Genomic DNA, 8,617 nt, shown 5'->3' with positions numbered 1-8,617 from the left:
GTACACATCGGGTTAATTACACGATGTGTACTGCAGCTATATGTGAAGAGAGCAGGAGCCGGCGCTGGCAGCAAGAGCGGCGGAGGCTGGTAACGAAGGTAAATATCGGGTAACCACCTTGGTTACCCGATATTTACCTTGGTTACAGCTTACCACAGCTGCCAGACGCCGGCTCCTGCTCGCTTCATTTCGTCGCTCTCTCGCTGTCACACACAGCGATCTGTGCGTCACAGCGGGAGAGCGACGACCAAAAAATGAAGCTGGACATTCAGCAACGAGCGGCGACCTCACAGCAGGGGCCAGCTCGTTGCTGGATGTCACACACAGCGACGGGACGTCGCTGCAACGTCACAGAAAATGGTGACGTAGCAGCGACGTCGTTGTCGCTGTGTGTGACACCACCTTTAGAGATTCTTTGAAGTTAAGACACAGTAAATTAAGATGATCCTACAATCAGTATACAGACAACAGTATTGTCCCCTACACATACACCTGATAACGTCCCATTCAAAATCCTTAGATATACAGTGCTGGTCAAAAGTATTGGCACCCCTGCAATTCTGTCAGAGAATACTCAGTTTCTTCTTGAAAATGATTGCAATCACAAATTCTTTGGTATTATTATCTTCATTTAATTTGTCTTCAATGAAAAAAAATAAAAAAAATTGTCAAAGCCAAATTGGATATAATTCCACACCAAACATAAAAAAGGGGGTGGACAAAAGTATTGGCACTGTTTGAAAAATCATGTGATGCTTCTCCTATTTGTGTAATTAACAGCACCTGTAACTTACCTGTGGCACCTAACATGTGTTGGCAATAACTAAATCACAATTGCAGCCAGTTGACATGGATTAAAGTTGACTCAACCTCTGTCCTGTGTCCTTGTGTGTACCACATTGAGCATGGAGAAAAGAAAGAAGACCAAAGAACTGTCTGAGGACTTGAGAATCCAAATTGAGGAAGCATGAGCAATCTCGAGGCTACAAGTCCATCTCCAAAGACCTGAAAGTTCCTGTGTGTACGGTGCGCAGTGTCATCAATAAGTTTAAAGCCCATGGCACTGTGGCTAACCTCCCTAGATGTGGAAGGAAAAGAAAAATTGACGAGAGATTTCAACGCAAGATTGTGCGGATGGTGGATAAAGAACCTCGACTAACATCCAAACAAGTTCAAGCTGCCATGCAGGCCGAGGGTACAACAGTGTCAACCCGTACTATCCGTCGGCGTCTGAATGAAAAGAGACTGTATGGTAGGATACCCAGGAAGACCCCACTTCTTTCCCAGAGACATAAAAAAGCCAGGCTGGAGTTTGCCAAAACTTACCTGAGAAAGCCTAAAACATTTTGGAACAATGTTCTCTGGTCAGATGAGACAAAAGTAGAGCTTTTTGGGAAAAGCCATCAACATAGAGTTTACAGGAAAAAAAAAATAGACATTCAAAGAAAAGAACACGGTCCCTACAGTCAAACATGGCGGAGGTTCCTTGATATTTTGGGGTTGCTTTGCTGCCTCTGGCACTGAACTGCTTGACCGTGTGCATGGCATTATGAAGTCTGAAGACTACCAACAAATTTTGCAGCATAATGTAGGGCCCAGTGTATGGCCTAAAATTCCAGGAGAGCATTGTAAGAAACTCATTGATGGTTACCAGAAGCGGTTGTTCGCAGTTATTTTGGCTAAAGGTTGTGTAACCAAGTATTAGGCTAAGGGTGCCAATACTTTTGTCTGGCCCATTTTTTGAGTTTTGTGTGAAATGATCAAGGATTTGATTTTTGTTTCATTCTCTTTTGGTGTTTTTTCATTGCAAGCAAAATAAATGAAGATAATAAATACCAAAGAATTTGTGATTGCAATCATTTTCAAGAATAAACTGAGTATTATCTGACAGAATTGCAGGGGTGCCAATACTTTTGGCCAGCACTGTAATATAGTGTTGGTCCCCTCTTTGCAGCTATAATAGCTTCCACTCTTCTGGATAGACTTTCTATAAGATTTTGGAGGCATCTGTGGGAATTTTTGCCCATTCATCCAGAGCATTAGTCAAGTCTGTAGGGCAAATTGATCTGGCTCATATTGCTCCAGAGTCCAGTGGTGACGTGCTTCACTCTCCATCCGATGATTGGCATTGTGCTTGGTGATGTAAGGCGTGCATGCAGCTGCTCGGGTATGGAAACCCATCATGTGAAGCTTCCAGTGCACAGATTTCTGCTGATGGAGAATTGGACTCTGCAGATATGGAGGCAGCAAAGCGTTGGTGACTTTTATGCACTATACTCGGCAGTCGGTGACCCCGGTCTGTAACTTTACGTGGTCTTCACTTCATCATTGAGTTGCTGAGGTTCTTAAATGCTTCCCCTTTTCAACATAATATTGTTCATGGGTGATGGTGGAATATTTAAGAGGGAAGAAATGTAATAAATTTATTACACTGTTGACGCCCTATGACAGTACCTTGATCAATACTTATGACGAGCCATTCTTCCACAATTATTTGTAAAGGCAAACTGAGATTATAAAGTAAGAGGGCAGCCCAATATACTCAGAAGGCAGAGGTTGGGGGGCATACTGGATTGGAACATATTTAGAGGGGGGGGTTTACATTACCCGATTTGACACTGTTAAACAACTGCTGATCAGTAAATACCGTATTTTTCGGACCATAAGACGCACTTTTTTTCCCCCAAATGTTGGGGGAAAGTTGGGGGTGCGTCTTATGGTCTGACTGTGGCTGCGGGGAATGAGGGTGCTGCGGTGGAGCGGGTCATCGGGGGCACAAGCAGGCTACTATAGCAGCCTGCCGTGACCACGTGTGCCCGCTCATTACATATGCACGCCCATCCTCCCGCCCATTTCTCAGCGCAGAAGCCGGCGCTGACAGGTGGGCGGGAGGACGAGCGGGGACGCGCGCATAGTAAAGAGCCGGTCCACATGATCACCCCTGGCAATTACAGCCTGGAGTGATCATGTGCGGCTGTATTCACTGCCCCCCACACATCATTATCAGCGCGGGGTGCAGTGAATCAGTACACTCACCCGTCCCCGTGTGTGGAGCCGTTCCCCCGCAGCACGCGATGTCTTCCTGTCTGTGCCGGTCAGCTGATCTGTGCTGATCAGCTGATCGGCACAGACAGGAAGACATCGCGTGCTGCAGGGGAACGGCTCCACACACGCAGGTCAGCGGCGCAGAGAGGAAGATGATCGGTGCTGGAGGGAGTGAGGAAAAGGTGAGTATAAACGTTTGTTTTTTTTCTCTGTGCTATAGGATACAGGCCATATACCAGGATGGTATATGAGCACGATGGGGGCATATAGCAGGATGGGAGTATATGAGCAGGAGGGATGGGGGGTATATGAACAGGATGGAAGTATATGAACAGGATGGATGGGGGGTATATGAACAGGATGGGGGTATATGAACAGGATGGGGGTATATGAACAGGATGGGAGTATATGAGCAGGATGGATGGGGGGTATATGAACAGGATGGGGGTATATGAACAGGATGGGAGTATATGAGCAGGACGGATGGGGGGTATATGAACAGGATGGGGGGTATGTGAACAGGATGGGGGGTATGTGAACAGGATGGGGGGTATATGAACCGGATGGGGGGTATATGAACAGGATGGGGGGTATATGAACAGGATGGGGGGTATATGAACAGGATGGGGGGTATATGAACAGGATGGGGGTATATGAACAGGATGGGGGCTATATGAACAGGATGGATGGGGGCTATATGAACAGGATGGGGGTATATGAACAAGATGGGGGTATATGAACAGGATGGGGGTATATGAACAGGATGGGGGTATATGAACAAGATGGGGGTATATGAACAGGATGGGGTATATGAATAGGATGGGGGAATATGAGCAGGATGCTGGTATATGAGCAGGATGGGGGTTTATAGCAGGATCATATACAAGGCAGGAGGATCATTACCAGGATGGGGTACCTTAGTTGAGAATTTGGGGACATTACCCCCATAACAGTGTCAGCAGCAGATCCTCGCCCCATAACAGTGTGTCATGACCACATTTTTTTGCTTAAAGTTTTATTTTCCTATTTTCCTCCTCTAAAACCAGGGTGCATCTTATAGTCCGGTGCGTCTTATAGTCCGAAAAATACGGTAATGCCCTGTTTCCACAATTAGACTGGACTACAATGTGCACTGAGTGATCTGTACTAGATCGTTCACTCCACATTGGCTGCCATTGTTCTTGGCAGTGGAAGTGCTGTCTACAGAGGACAATGTGCTGCTGAGAACAATGATCTTTTATGTAAGCAAAAAGATCATTTTACCCGATGCATGAGCCTTTGTCTCATTCATCGTCTGATCAGCAGCCTCTTTAGACTGCGAGATTATCGTGATGGATATACAGTGAGTTTGGAAAGTATTCAGACCCCTCTAAAATTTTTCAGTTTGATTGCAGCCATTTCGTAAATTCAAAAAAGTTCATTTTTTCTCATTAATATACACTCTGCTCCACATCTTGACTGAAAAAAACAGAAATGTAGAATTTTTTGGAAATTTATTAAACAAGAAAAACTGAAATATCACATGGTCATAAGTATTCAGACCCTTTGCTCAGACACCCATATTTAAGTCTCATGCTGTTCATTTCCTTGTGATTCTCCTTCAGATGGTTCTACTCCTTCATTGGAATCCAGCTGTGTTTAATTAAACTGATAGGATTTGATTTGGAAAGGACACACCTGTCTATATAAGACCTCACAGCTCACAGTGCATGTCAGACCAAATGAGAATCATGAGGTCAAAAGAACTGCCCAAGGAGCTCAGAGACAGAATTGTGGCAAAGCACAGACCTGGCCAAGGTTACAGAAGAATTTTTTGCAGTACTCAAGGTTCCTAAGAGCACAGTGGCCTCCATAATCCTTAAATGGAAGAAGTTTGGGACCACCAGAACTCTTCCTAGCCCTAGCCGTCCAGCCAAACTGAGCAATTGTAGAAGAGCCTTGGTGAGAGAGGTAAAGAAGAACCCCAAGATCAGTGTGGCTGAGCTCCAGAGATGCAGTTGGTTAAATGGGAGAAAGTTCCACAAAGTCAATTATCACTGCAGCCCTCCACCAGTCGGGGCTTATGACAGAGTGGCCCAAAGGAAGCCTCTCCTCAGTGCAAGACATATGAAAGCCGGCATAGAGTTTCCAAAAAAAAACACATGAAGGACTCCCAGACTATGAGAAATAAGATTCTCTGGTCTGATGAGACGAAGATAGAACTTTTTGGTGATAATTCTAAGCTGTATGTGTAGAGAAAACCTGTCACTGCTCATCACCTACCCAATACAATCCCAACAGTGAAACATGGTGGTGGCAGCATCATGCTATGGGGGTGTTACAATTGAAGGAAAGATGAATGTGGCCAAGTACAGGGATATCCTGGTAGACAACCTCTTCCAGAGTGCTCTGGACCTCAGATATGTCCGATGGTTCACCTTCCAACAAGACAATGACCCTAAGCAAACAGCTAAAATAACAAAGGAGTGGCTTCAGAACATCTCTGTGACCATTCTTGACTGGCACAGCCAGAGCCCTCACCTAAACCCAATTGAGCATCTCTAGAGAGACCTGAAAATGGCTGTCCACCAGCGTTCACCATCCAACCTGACGGAACTGGAGAGGATCTGCAAGGAAGAATGGCAGAAAATCCCCAAATCCAGGTGTGAAAAACTTGTTGCATCATTCCCAAGACTGATGGCTGTACTAGCTCAAAAGGTGTTTCTACTCAATACTGAGAAAAGGGTCTAAATACTTATGACCATGGGATATTTCAGTTTTTCTTGTTTAATAAATTTGCAGACATTTCTACATTTGCTTTTTTCTGTCAAGATGAGGTGCAGAGTATACATTAATGAGAAAAAAAAAGAACTTTTTTGAATTTCCCAAATGGCTGCAATGAAACAAAGTGTGAAAAATTTAAAGGGATCTGAATACTTTCTGTACCCACTGTGATATATACACACACACACACATATACACACATATATACATACACACACACACATATATATACCGTACTTTTTGGACTATAAGACGCACTTTTTTGGGGGGAAATGTTGGGGGAAAGTGGGGGGTGCGTCTTATACTCTGAATGTGGCTGCGCGGAATGAGGGTGCTGCGGTGGAGCGGGTCATCGGGGGTATGAGCAGGCTGTAGCAGCCTCCCGTGACCACGTGGGCCCGCTCATTTCATATGCATGCCGATCCTCCCGCCCAACGTCTGTCAGCGCTGAAGCCGGCACTGACAGGTGGGCGGGATGATGGGTGGGGGTGCGCGCATAGTAAACAGCCAGCCCGCATGATCACCCCTGGCAACTGCAGCCTGGAGTGATCATGTGCAGCTGTATTCACTGCCCCCCGCGCATCATCATCATCATCATCAGTGCAGGGGGGCAGTGAATAAGTATACTCACCCGTCACCGTTGCCTGCAGCATCGCGATCTCCTCCTGTCTGCCGGCCAGCTGATCTGTGTAGAGAGCGGTGAGCACAGCGATGTCGTCATCGCTGTTCGCACCGCTAGTCTCCACACAGGTCAGCTGACAGGTAGACAGGAGGACGAGTGATGCTGTAGAGAAACGTGGACAGCTCCACACAGGTCAGCAGCATTGCTGCTGGCACAGACGGGAGGAAGAGCGATGCTGCATGGAGCGAGGAAAGGGGAGTATAAACGTTTATTTTTTTTTGTGTGCCACATGTAGAGGGTCATATAGCAGGATGGATGGGGGTATATAGCAGGATGGGAGTATATAGCAGGATGGAGGCATATTCCAGCATGGCAGTATATAACAGGATGGGGGTATATAGCATGATGAGGGTATATAGCAGGATGGCAGTATATAGCAGGATGAGGGCTATACCAGGATGGCAATATAGAAGCAGGATGGGGTACATATATACAAGGATGGGGATCGTATACAAGGCAGGAGGATCATTACCAGGATGGGGTACCTTAGTAGAGAATTTCGGGACATTACCCCATAACAGTGTCAGCAGCAGATCCTCGCCCCATAACAGTGTAATGACCACATTTTTTGCTTAAAATTTTATTTTCCTCCTCTAAAACCAGGGTGCGTGTTATGGTGAAAAAGACGGTGTAAATAAATATATAAAATCTTGCACTGTAAATGCACCTTTACGCTTGTTCCTCACAGGAACCAATTCTGGCAATGGGGTATAAACCTATCCCCGACAGTAATGTGAGCATCATTGACTGATCCCAACACTCATATCTATAAAGAATAAGGTCAGCAAAGAACAGTGGGGAAACTTGAAGCTCAGTGGCACCAATGCAAACGCTTCAATGGGACTCCCAATTATCGCATATCTTTATTAGCATTGCTCTTTCCATATAGGTCAAATTGACTTTTTGGGCCCCTTAGGCTCTGGAGCCCGGGTGCCATTGCAACCCCTGCACCTATTGGAGTTACGGCCCTGGCAAAGATCAATAAGTAAATAATTCCAAAATCTATGTCTATTATATTTAATCCTAAATGTAAAAAGGTATAACAAAGTTTAAACGCCTATAATCAATCACACTCTTGCAATATAAATGTCAATGTAAAGGGACATTAACCTATTTTATTTTAATAAGCAGAGCAGTTTATGGTCATCTGTTTTTCCCTGTAAACACTCAGAGCATGAAGAGGCTGAGGGTAGCGTTCCCCAATGGGATTACAAGCAAGAAGTTCAGAAAACTGAACACTACAATATCTTACTAATCTGTACATGGGGCCCTTTACGTGCAGGCCCTTAGCTGTTTAATTAGTTGTTTCATGCATTTAATTTTATGCTTCTGCCTTTGCGCCCGTCGATGTAAGCGTCGGATTTTCTTTCTAAGCTCAATGGTGTCTGGGCTGAGAGCAGAGTAAGGGATATCACTGTCTCGGAGGTTACAGGTCACTGAATACGTATGATCCATGTGCTCATCAGGTTTATCACTGTCCACATTAGGGTCGATACTCTGAGCTTGGGACTTGTGGTCTTCCCCGGAGCTGCTGGCCATCTTCTCTGCAGAAAGCTCTAGATGTCATCCAGGCTGTGGAAGGATAAAGGTCCAGAATGTGAACACCGACCTTCTTAATGTCGACTCAGGAAGATTACATAAGATGGCTCACTAGAAAAGACGGATTACAACAGACAGTTACATTCTTAAGTAAGAATTGGAAAAAAGTTTTCATGGTCTGAAAACAGAGCAAATAGCAATTTAGAGGGGTTCTCTGTAATATTGATGGCCCAATTGGAGGGATAAGCTATATATTTGTGACCTCCATGATAATTTGTATCGCACCCTACTGAGTAGCACATTCCCGTCACCTTCTTCTATTAGGTGCTGCTACATCCAATGGTGAATAGAATACTGACCGGGCAATACCCAGGTTCAAGGGTTTTAGTGGGACTAAAAGAAATAACAATGTTACATTTTTTTTACGGAAACATAAAAACCCCCATCAAAATATAAAAGTTTACAGGAGTTTTCCAGGAAAAACATTTTGATGTCCTTTCTGCTCAAGCACTGCTGCAGAAAACCACAGCTCCATCACATGCTGCTGCTGGAGTAGACTGCAGATCGTTGGCGGGGGTGTTCGGTGTA

Source organism: Anomaloglossus baeobatrachus, chromosome 5 (assembly GCF_048569485.1).
Source record: "Anomaloglossus baeobatrachus isolate aAnoBae1 chromosome 5, aAnoBae1.hap1, whole genome shotgun sequence".
In the NCBI taxonomy this organism is placed as follows: domain Eukaryota; kingdom Metazoa; phylum Chordata; class Amphibia; order Anura; family Aromobatidae; genus Anomaloglossus; species Anomaloglossus baeobatrachus.
Note: the sequence above shows the minus strand (reverse complement) of the source record.